Genomic DNA, 10710 nt, shown 5'->3' with positions numbered 1-10710 from the left:
TTGGCCTCTGTGTCTGTATCCTGATCTATGTATGTGTCTATGTATGTATGTGTCTACAATCTCTAAGATCTCGAGAACCCGTGGACGGATTTGCGAGCGGCAAGTACTGTTCGACTCGGGATGGTCCCAGGAATGTCACGGAGACATAAAATTTAAAAAATTTCGGGTTTTAAAATTAGCGTATTACGCATAATTAGCACTAGCAGAAGAGAGAGGGATTCGAAGGGAGGGAGCGCAGCGCTTCTAGCGCTTCTGACTACAGCACACCTTAAAATTAAAACAACTTCGGGTTTTAAAATTAGTGTGTTACGCGTAATTAGCGCTAGCAGAAGAGGGAGGGAATCTAAGGGAGGGAGCGCAGTGCTCCCTCCAGCGCTTCTGTTAGCGTAATTAGCGTATTTCGGAACGTTAATTTTTCAACTTCATTATTCGGAATCAGTACGTCCCAGAGAACCTTCGTAACGTTAATTTTTCAACTTCATCCGATTGACATGGGACCAACGGCATGTGACAAAGAGTGAAACATACAGGCTACATTTATTTGACGACAATGAGTTCCGACTTCCGACCTCGGTGGGATGACAGGCTGAGTCAACCCCCCTGGTGTGAAGGGGGAGGAGGAGGGGAGGGGGAAGAGAAGGGGAGGGGAACGAGGGGGAAGGGGATGGGAGGGGGGAGGGGAGGGGGAAGGGGGAGGGGGAAGGGGGAGGGGAGGGGGGGAGGGGAAAGGGGGGGGAGGGGGAGGGGAGGGGCCCTTCTTCCCCTGGGCACCCCTGCACCCTTCCCTCCCCCCTTCCCCTCCCCCCTCCCCCCCTTCCCCCTCCCCCCCATTCCCCTCCCCTCCTCTTCCCCCTCCCCTCCTCCTCCCCCGCTTCCCCCTCCCCCCTCCCCCCCCGTTCCCCTCCCCTCCTCTTCCCCCTCCCCTCCTCCTCCCACTCCCGTGCAAAGCCGGGTACCTCTGCTAGTATATATATATATATATATATATGGAGTCGTCACCGCACTGGAGGGACATCATCATAAACGATGCCTGCCAAATATCCTTATATGCAATGCCTGCCAAAACCCCACGTGCCACCATCTCCAAGCCACCACATGCCAACGGGTAAACCTCCAACATCTACCTCACTCACAATAAGGTGAGTTGTTGCTTTTCTGTTTGTTTGTGACCTCACTGCGTTGAGCTCCCAATGTTAATCATGATAAAACCTTCTACAATGAGACTTTTTACAACAATGCACCTCAATAGGGGTTTTAAACAGTCATAAGGACGTCATTTGGCCCATTATTTCCGGGGTGCACTCCAGTTAATTTATTAACGAACCCGAGGTAATTTATTGACTACACCTTCACTCCTTTACACCATTCAAACACTTTCCGCCCCTTGGACCCCCTACACCCCTCAAGCAGTACTTCGGAGTTACAACAAGCACAGATTGGAAATCTTCACTGATGGAATGGTATGAGGCTGTTGAGGTTACCAGCTCCACCCATTGCAACATATGCGCACTGAATATTTACATTCAATTCCCATTTCTATCCATACACACTCCAAAGTCAATTTCTCAATTCAGGTCAGACATTTACGAACCCCCTTCATTGACCGGTATCTTTCATAGAATTCCCAATAACACAGACAGTGGATTGTGGTTTTAGGACCTCTTTTTATTGCAAAACCCTTTACAAATTCAAGTTTCGTAATAGGCAGGAGACTTCTTCTGACAATTTTACAACAAGTGTGTTCTCTCCATATCAGACATGTCAATGAAACATGGACTACAGAAAAGATTGAGCAACAAATGACGTCCAAACTGCCATGGAAAGATGCCATCTGAGCATAACCAAAAAGAGACAAGAAAAACAACTAAATCAGAAAGAAAACTAAATTCCTAAGCACAGGTCACAATCAAAAACCTCAAATGGATCTTGGCTGGATACATGGCGAGGAAGGAAACAAGAATTACAAACTGGCAACCTGCGGAAAACCCTCAAAGAATCCCAATGAGATCCAAGATCAGATTGAGAGATGAAGTTACATTACCATTTGAGTTTGTGGCATCAATTTTCCAATAATTATCCATTATGAGAATATGGAGAACCAGAATAATAAATTTTACATTTTTTTAAAGCTGTCATTTTCTTATCCTACAACCTCATTTTTAATGTCTGGGTATTTCAGATTTCAGCTCTCCTGTATGGATGTTCATCTGTGATTTAATATTTATTTTTTGAGAGAAACCTTTGTCATATAGAGCATTTGTGAGGACGCTCCGCTGTGTGGATCCTCATATGTTTATTCAAATTGCCTTTTTGAGAGAAACCTTTATCACATATTGAGCATGTGTAAGGTCGCTCTCCTGTATGGATCCTCATATGTGATTTCAAACTGTTGCTATGAGAAAAACCTTTATCACATATCGAGCATTTGTAAGGTCGCGCTCCTGTATGGATCCTCACATGTGATTTCAAATGGCCTTTTCGAGAGAAACCTTTATCACATATCGAGCAATTGTAAGGACGCTCTCCTGTATGGATCTTCATATGTTTATTCAAATAGCCTTTTTGAGAGAAACCTTTATCACATATCGAGCATTTGTAAGGTCACTCTCCTGCATGGATCATCATATGTAATTTCAAATTTCTGTTGTTAGAGCAACCTTTGTCACAAATCAAGCATTTGTGAGGTCGCTCTTCTGGATAGATCTTCATTTGTCTAATAAAATTTCTTTTTGTGAAAACCTTTATCGCAGACAGAGCACTTATGGGGGCGTTTTCAGTTTGGATCCTCATGTGTGTTTTGATGGTATCCGTTGAAGCAAAATCCATTCTGCACACAATACACTTATAACGTATTCACCTTTCTACAACATTTTTGTGTTTATTCAATTTAATATCAATCTTGATGGACATGCACTTGTATTTCATTCAAAGTGAGTCTTGATTATGTGATTTTGTTTTCTTCAAAAATGGCTTCTTCTTCACTGTGAAGCTGTGACTGGACCTGATTTGTCCCATATGACTTCTGGATTGTTCTACAGAAACAAAGAACATCACTTTTTAGTCAAAATCAAATTTGCAAAATATTTAACACCTTTCAGGAAAATTTTATATTTTCTCAACACAAAAGATTGTACAGTCACGTGAAAAAGTATGTACACCCCATGTAAAGTTGACTTTTTCAACATATTTCAACATATAGCTATTTGATCTTCATTTCAACAATATTGATAGACTAGCCGAAACACGTGGAACATCCACGGAAGGGAGGATGTGGTGTATGGATAGAGTGTACCATTATGGATGGCATTGCTTGTCCGAGTAAGAGTTAGGAAGAAAGATGAGAATGAAGAGTGCGTATATGAACAACGATCGCCGAAACCGGCACAAATGCATGCTCTGGATTGTCCACTCAGTGGACAGCTTGCTTTCGCCTTCGCCCAGCAGACGTCAATATGATGGCGTCGTAAGATGGCGTCGTAAGATGGCGTTGTATCGGCAGTTAATCGGATGCTTTTGGGCCCCGACGTCGGCTAATTCAGATTTTTCGATTATGGCTGTATGTGATAAACAAAGAGTGCAGTTCGTAGATCGTAAATCCATTAGTGCCGTGGGCAGTGGGTCACTGGGTGCAGGGTAAAAGGGATAACAAAAGTCGAGTCCTTACGCTATTATTATATAGACGAGCCGAAACCCGTGGAACATCCATGGAAGGGAGGACATGGTGTCTGGATAGAGTGTACCATTATGGATGGCATAGGGGATTTGCTTGTCCGAGTAAGAGTTAGGAAGAAAGATGAGAATGAAGAGTGTGTATATGAACAACGATCCCCGACACCAGCACAAATGCATGCTCTGGATTGTCCACTCAGTGGACGGATTGCTTCACCTTCGCCTGTCCAGTGTCCAATCAGCGGACTGCTTGCTTCGGCTTCGCCCAGCAGATGCCAATACGATGGCGTCATAAGATGGCGTCGTATCGGCGGTTAATCGGCTGCTTTTGGGCCCCAACGTCGGCTAATTCAGATTTTTCGAGTCCGGCTGTATGTGATAAACAAAGAGCGTGGTTCGTAGATCGTAAATGCATTAGTGCCGTGGGCATCGGGTCACTGAGTGCGGCATAAAAGGGATAACAAAGTCGAGTCCTTACGCTATTATTATATAGATAAAGGTGATATAATATAACAAATATCATGAAACATTTACATTTTGTAGTCCATTGTATAATTTAAATAAACATAAATCCAAATTTCGCATGTGGAAAAAGTAAGTACACCCTTGGCTCTAATAGGTGGTATTGACACCTTTGGCAGAAACAACCTCAAGTAGACGTTTCTTATAACTGTCTACCAGTCTCTGACATCGACTGGGAGAAATTTTTGCCCACTCCATCATGCAGAATTCTTTCAGCTGTGTGATGTTTGAGGGGTTTCTTGCATGCACAGCTCGTTTCAAATCCCAACCACAACATCTCGATGGGATTTAGATCCGGGCTTTGACTTGGCCACTCCAGAACCCTCCATTTCTTTCTTTTCAGCCATTGCTTGGTGGATTTACTGGTATGTTTAAGGTCATTGTCATATTGCAAGGTCCACCTTCGGTTGAGGTTCAACTTTCCGACAGATGGCCTCACATTATCCTCAAGCACCCTCTGGTATAATGAAAAATTCAAAGTGGACTCAATGATGGTGAGCTGCCCAGGCCCTGATGCAGCAAAGCTGCCCCAAACCATAATATTTCCACCACCATGCTTTACAGTTGGTATCAGGTTCTTGTGGTCAAATGCTGTCTTTGGTTTTCACCAAACATGTCTTCTGGTACTGTGGCCAAATAGCTCTACCTTTGACTCATCTGTCCAGAGCACATTGTTCCAGAAGTGCTGGTCTTTGCCTAGGTGTTCATTGGCAAACTTTAGTCTTGCCCTGATGTTCTTTCTGGACAGCAAAGGTTTCCTCCTGGCACACCTCCGATGTTGATCAAATTTGTGCAGCCTCTTTATAATGGTAGACTCGTGCACTTTGACATCAACAGTGGCAAGAGCTACCTGTAGGTCCCGTGATGACAATCTGTGGTTCTTAGAGACGTCTTTCAGCATCTTGCGGTCTGCTCTCGGGCTGAACTTGTGGGGCGGCCTAGCCTGGACAGGTTGGCAGTTGTTTGGAATCTTCTCCACTTGTAGATGATCTTCCAGACAGTCGAATGATTGATTTCAAATTGTTTGGAGATCTTTTTAAATCCCTTCCCAGACTCGTAGGCATCTATAACCTTCTTTCTGAAGGCCTCAGAAAGCTCTTTTGTTCTATGCATGGTGACGCTGCACACTTCAACAACAAAGAGCAAACCAAACTAAATGTCTGAGGTTTAAATAAGACAGGTTCCTCCAAGATCTTTTCTAACGATGTTCTAATCATTTGCACCTGAGCTGGTGCACCTGATTCTAATTTTAGGTATTTGAAGTATTGATAAATGTTGGAGTGTACTTACTTTTTCCACATGCGAAATTTGCATTTATGTTTATTTCAATTATACAATGGACTCCAAAATGTAAATGTTTCATGGTATTTGTTATATTATATCACCTTTATCTGTCAATATTGTTTAAGTGAAGATCAAATAGGTGTATGTTGAAATATGTTGAAAAAGTCAAATCTTTACATGGGGTGTACTTACTTTTTCACATGACTATGTTAATTTTATACATTTCCACTCACCAGTTGCAAAACAAGAAGCACTTCCATTTGTTATGTGAATATCATCTGAACCTTCCTTTGCAGAAGCACATTTTGAATCTTCTGTGGCAGATGAATAGTCTTGTTGTCTAGTTTCCACATTTACAAGATAGACATCACCTGTGTACAAATCAGCATCAGTCTTTTGCAGGGAAATGAGAATGAGAACAATCTTGAGAGTTCATAGAACATGATACATCATGAAATCTACACACTCATTTAAATATAACAATGATGTTTAAGATTGTTTTAAAAAAAATTCCGGATGTTAAGCGCTATTGATGTGAAGCGTCTTCGACATCAGCCTTATTCGCCATCCTATTTAACATGTCCAAGTACTGCTAAACTCAAGGTTATTGGAAGTATGAAGAAGGTAGTTTGTGTTGAACAGTGTTCAAGTATCTATTTCAATTTAATTAAAATAAAGATTGAAAGATTCATCAAAATCTTTCTCTGGAAATTACTGCCGTTAAATTTTTTTCAAAATTTACTTTCACAAAGCTTGGAACAAGTGTGTTTCTACCCTCAGAAGAGCCAGGAAATAGTATCTCTCCGTTCTCAAGACCGAACTCTCTTATCTGTCTCCCTCTTCCAAATCCTGGTGGCGTCTGGTCAAATCTGTTTCTGGTGTTTGTTCCCCCTCCATCTCCTCCCTTACCTCAAACGGCTACACAGCTGACTCAGCACGTGAAAAAGCTGAATGCCTCAACTCTGTGTTTGCCTCAAAATCTTGTGTCCCAAACCCATTGCTCTCTGTACCCACCATAACCAATCATACCGAGCTGCTCCTGGACTCTTTGTCCTTCTATCCCGACAAGGTGGAGAAGTTTGTCAACCCTCGACTGATTCCGCAAATGGACCAGACGGCATTGGTCCTACGGGTCTCAAAATGCTGCTCTGCCGCTCTATTCCAACATCCCTCTGTTCTCTTCACCCTCTCTTTTGCTCAAGGTCATCTGCCATCTGCTTGGAAATCAGCCAACATCACCACTTTGCACAAAAGAGCTGCAAAAACAGATCATTGCAACTCCAGACTAATGAGCCTTCTCCCAATTATCAGCAAAGTCATGGAATCCATCATTGCTTCGGATATGAAACCTTTCGTCTTCTCCAATGGCTTGATATCTGATCATCAATTTGGTTTCAGACCAGGTCACTCTACTCTGGACATGCAGCTTCAGCTGTCTCAACAATGGATTGAGGTCCTCAATGCTAAACAGGAAATGAGAGCCGACTTCCTTGACATCTGTGGTGCCTTCAATATGGTTGGGCCCTTGTCACCAAACTCTCCTCTTATGGTATCGATGGAAAACTCCTTGCATGGCTTGCGGACTTCCTCTATGGTCATAATCAACATGTGGCCCTGAATGGAATTCTCTCATCTCCCCTTCCTGTCCAGGCTGGAGTTCCTCGAGGCAGTGTTCTTGGCCCTGTGCTTTTTCTGGTCTTCATCAATGATCTATCTGACTCTCTGGAATATCCTCTCTATCGATTTGCTGATGACTCCACCCTCTGCTACTCCATCTCTCAACCCGAAGATCGGCAGAGGCATCCTCTTCACTCTCTGCAGACCGGATAAAATCATAAACTGTCGAACAAGTTGAACATGTCCATTCAATCCTGACAAATCTCACACCCTCACTATTTGTCTTTGTAAAGACCATCTGGAAAACCCTCTGTCACTCAAGCTTTTGTGTCTCACTTTCTGCCATCATCTTTCCTGGGAAAACCACATTTCCAAGCTGGCCTCCAAAGGCAGTCGCCAACTGGACATCCTCTGTCATGCGAAGTCCTTTCTTGGCTCTTCTGAGCTTCTCACCACATACAAAGCTTTATCCACATCTTGATGGCACATGACACCTCTCTGGGCTGGTGCACCTGCCTCACACTTGGCTCAATTTCATGCTGCAGAAGCCAAAGCTTTTAGAATCATTGGTATCTGCATGATGAAAATGATTCTGAAAGCCTTTCACTCTCACAGCAGACAGTTTGGTGATATTTCTGTCTTCCACAAACTCCTCTCCAGCCTCGCTCACACTACTCTGTCTGTGCTCTGCCCCCCAAATATTCCTTCAGGACACACAAGACCTGCCAGGAACCCTGTTATGGTGAAAATGCCAAAATCAAGACTCTCTGCTCACCTTCACTCCTCTTTTCTCCCGCCTTTGGAACAAACTCCCACACTCTCTTCAATCCCACTAGTAGGGAATAAATGTTGTTCCTGGACCACCTCTCATTTCTCCATTCACTTGCATGTTAATTTTCCTCTCACCCTTATTTCCCCAAAACACCTATTTCTCCCACCCTGTTCTTTGCGAACCTTTTGGCCTTTTGACATACAAGCTATAGCACCTACTCTTATCCTCAATGTTGTTCATTAGACCACTCAAATAATGATCGTACAAATATTTGCTCCCTCTCACCCTCTTAATATCCCTAGTAGACCACTCAAACAATGATCCTACAAATATTTGTTTATGTGTAGGAAATCATTTAATTTTTTTCATCAACTTTTTTAACATTAACATTAACTTTTTTAATATTACCATTTTTAAACGAAGGCGACAATACTCAAACCGTTTTTCATTAAATCTCCTCACTTTTGAGAAACGACACTTGGATAAATTCCCAGAACTTGTCATTGTCTTGTTTCCTGTTTTTCATCCACACGCCCTGAATTTCTTCGAAATGATGACAGTCAGTTCATTTCCCCGAATACATTTTACATTATAAAAAGCTGTGTTGAATTCAGTTTTAAACATTATGAAACGATGAAGATGAATGACAACTTGACTTATTCCAGGCTTTGCTCTGATGAAGAATACTCACCAGAACATTGGTGAGTTTCATTCAGAATTAAACACTGCTAATGAGAGCTTTGTATGTGAATAATTATATAACTAATTATTTCTTTTTTCCCTTTATTACAGCAATTCAAATATTGTGAATATCCTGGCTGAATATCAAGTTGTTCCTCAAGAGTTGTACAACGAACTGAATATGGGTTTGAATGAAGACACAGACGAAATTTTGTTTCTTGTCCAAAACGACCATCAGAGTCTGACCCTGGTAATTCATTATTCATCTCTCTGAATGGCACAAATAAACGGGAACCAATAAACGGGAGCTGACATTTATTTATTCATTGTTAATACGATGCATGTTTTTCTTTCTTTTTTCAAACAGAATACAACACCTGTTGAGATCGATGACCATGACTATGCGTGGGCTTATTTTGATTTACTACCAACATGTGATACCCTAAATTTTCATCTCGGCGGTCTTGACACCAAACTCAATTTTTTTAGAGGTGTGTGTGTGTGTGTGTGTGTGTGTGTGTGTGTGTGTGTGTATATGTGTATATGTGTGTGTATATGTGTATATGTATATGTGTGTATGTATATGTGTGTATATATATGTGTGTATGTGTGCATATGTGTATGTGTGTATGTGTGTATGTTACACCATTTAGAATACGTGCACTGTATCCCTGCACATCGTAGGAGGCGATTCAGGGTTGGCGTCAGGAAGGGCACCCAGACATAAATATGTCATTCATATTTTCCTCTCCTTGCTTCACCCGTCCTCTTGTCTAACAGAAAGAGATTCAGAACCTGGAGACATCTGGTGCCTTTGACTTGTGCTGGGAAAAAGCTGAATATATACCTCAAGAAAAATGTTTTAATAATATAAAGATTTTTATGTTTTCAATATTTATATATATTTGTTTTGTCTGCAATTATTTAATTCTTAATTACAAAAAGAGAATAAAGGAAAAGGGAACGGGGAGGTGCGCCCCTCCCAAAGACCCTTCACCCCCCTCATCCCACCCCTCCCCTCCCTTGTGGGTGTGGGGAAGGTGGGGGTGGGATGAGGGGGGTGGGATGAGGGGGGTGGAGGGTCAAGGGTGGGGGCGCACAGAGGGGTTGGGGGATGATGGGTGTGGTCTGTGTGGTTGTGGTCTGTGTGGGTGTGGTCTGTGTGGGCGGGGTCTGTGTGGGCGGGGTCTGTGTGGGCGGGGTCTGTGTGGGCGTGGCTTATGATTTTTATGTATTTATTTAATTATTATTTTTATTACTACTAATTAAATTAGCTAATCTGGGTGGGGTGGATAAAAGTATGGATGGTTGTTGTTTAATGGCTTATCAGTTTTGTTTTTTGTAATTCTTGTGAGTAAAATGAACCCAAGATTTCTTCCCCATTCGTATCATATAATTTGTAGGTCCAAGGGACTGCATGCATTACATCAACGATTTTAAATAATTAATTAGTCCATTTTTTGGTATAACCTTTCTCAAAATGACTTTCCCATCTGCATATTCTTACAATATCACCAACTTTGAACTTCGGTTTTCTCAAATTAATCTCCTTTTCATATTGTAATTTTGTAAACTAGGGCCCGTACGTGCATGCAAAAAAACATGCGTGCAAACAACAACAACAAAAAAAAACTTTGAAACCACGTGGCAGTAACGACCACAGAACCCCCCCCCTCTATTTACATGAAATGGTTTGGTCCATTCGCAACGACCACAGAACCCCCCCCCCCCTATTTACATGAAATGGTTTGGTCCATTCGCAAAGCCAAAGCGAACGGCTTGCGAGTACGGTGACCATACCTTGGGAACCACTTGTCCGATTAATTTCAAACCTTGAAAAGGCACATCCTCGGGTCCCCAGCAATATACCTGGCAAGTTTCAAGTATATCGGACCGGTAGTTGTCGAGAAACAGCGGTCGCATACAGACAGACAGACACACACACACACAGAGATTACTGGAATTATAGATAGATGATTCTGATGGTTTTGATTTTGTTGATGAATGAACTGTATGATTGTAATTATCTATCTATCTATAATTCCACTAATCTCTGTGTGTATGTATGTATGTATGTATGTATGTTTGTCTGTGACCGCTGTTTCTCGACAACTACCGGTCCGATATACTTGAAACTTGCCAGGTATATTGCTAGGGACCCGAGG

General features: G+C 42.3%; 1 long non-coding RNA gene across 3 annotated transcripts in view; it reads right to left on the bottom strand.

Moving 5' to 3' along the window:
* Positions 1-1644: 1644 nt before the first annotated feature.
* LOC137417888 (uncharacterized) overlaps positions 1645-10710 on the bottom strand; it is a 26367-nt gene continuing 17301 nt past the window's right edge. Inside the window, exons 1-3 of one of the 3 annotated variants that reach the window (XR_013621947.1) lie at positions 8327-9516; positions 5709-5846; positions 1645-3032 (exon numbers count right to left, since the gene is read on the bottom strand). This is a non-coding gene — a long non-coding RNA (uncharacterized LOC137417888). Of the gene's footprint in view, positions 3033-3886; positions 4919-5708; positions 5847-8326; positions 9517-10710 lie in introns of those variants that run through there. The other 2 variants (XR_013621945.1, XR_013621946.1) reach the window with 2 other exon arrangements.

Source organism: Myxine glutinosa, chromosome 1 (assembly GCF_964187855.1).
Source record: "Myxine glutinosa chromosome 1, kmMyxGlut1.1, whole genome shotgun sequence".
In the NCBI taxonomy this organism is placed as follows: Eukaryota; Metazoa; Chordata; class Myxini; order Myxiniformes; family Myxinidae; genus Myxine; species Myxine glutinosa.
This window is presented reverse-complemented; position numbering and strand designations above follow the sequence as displayed.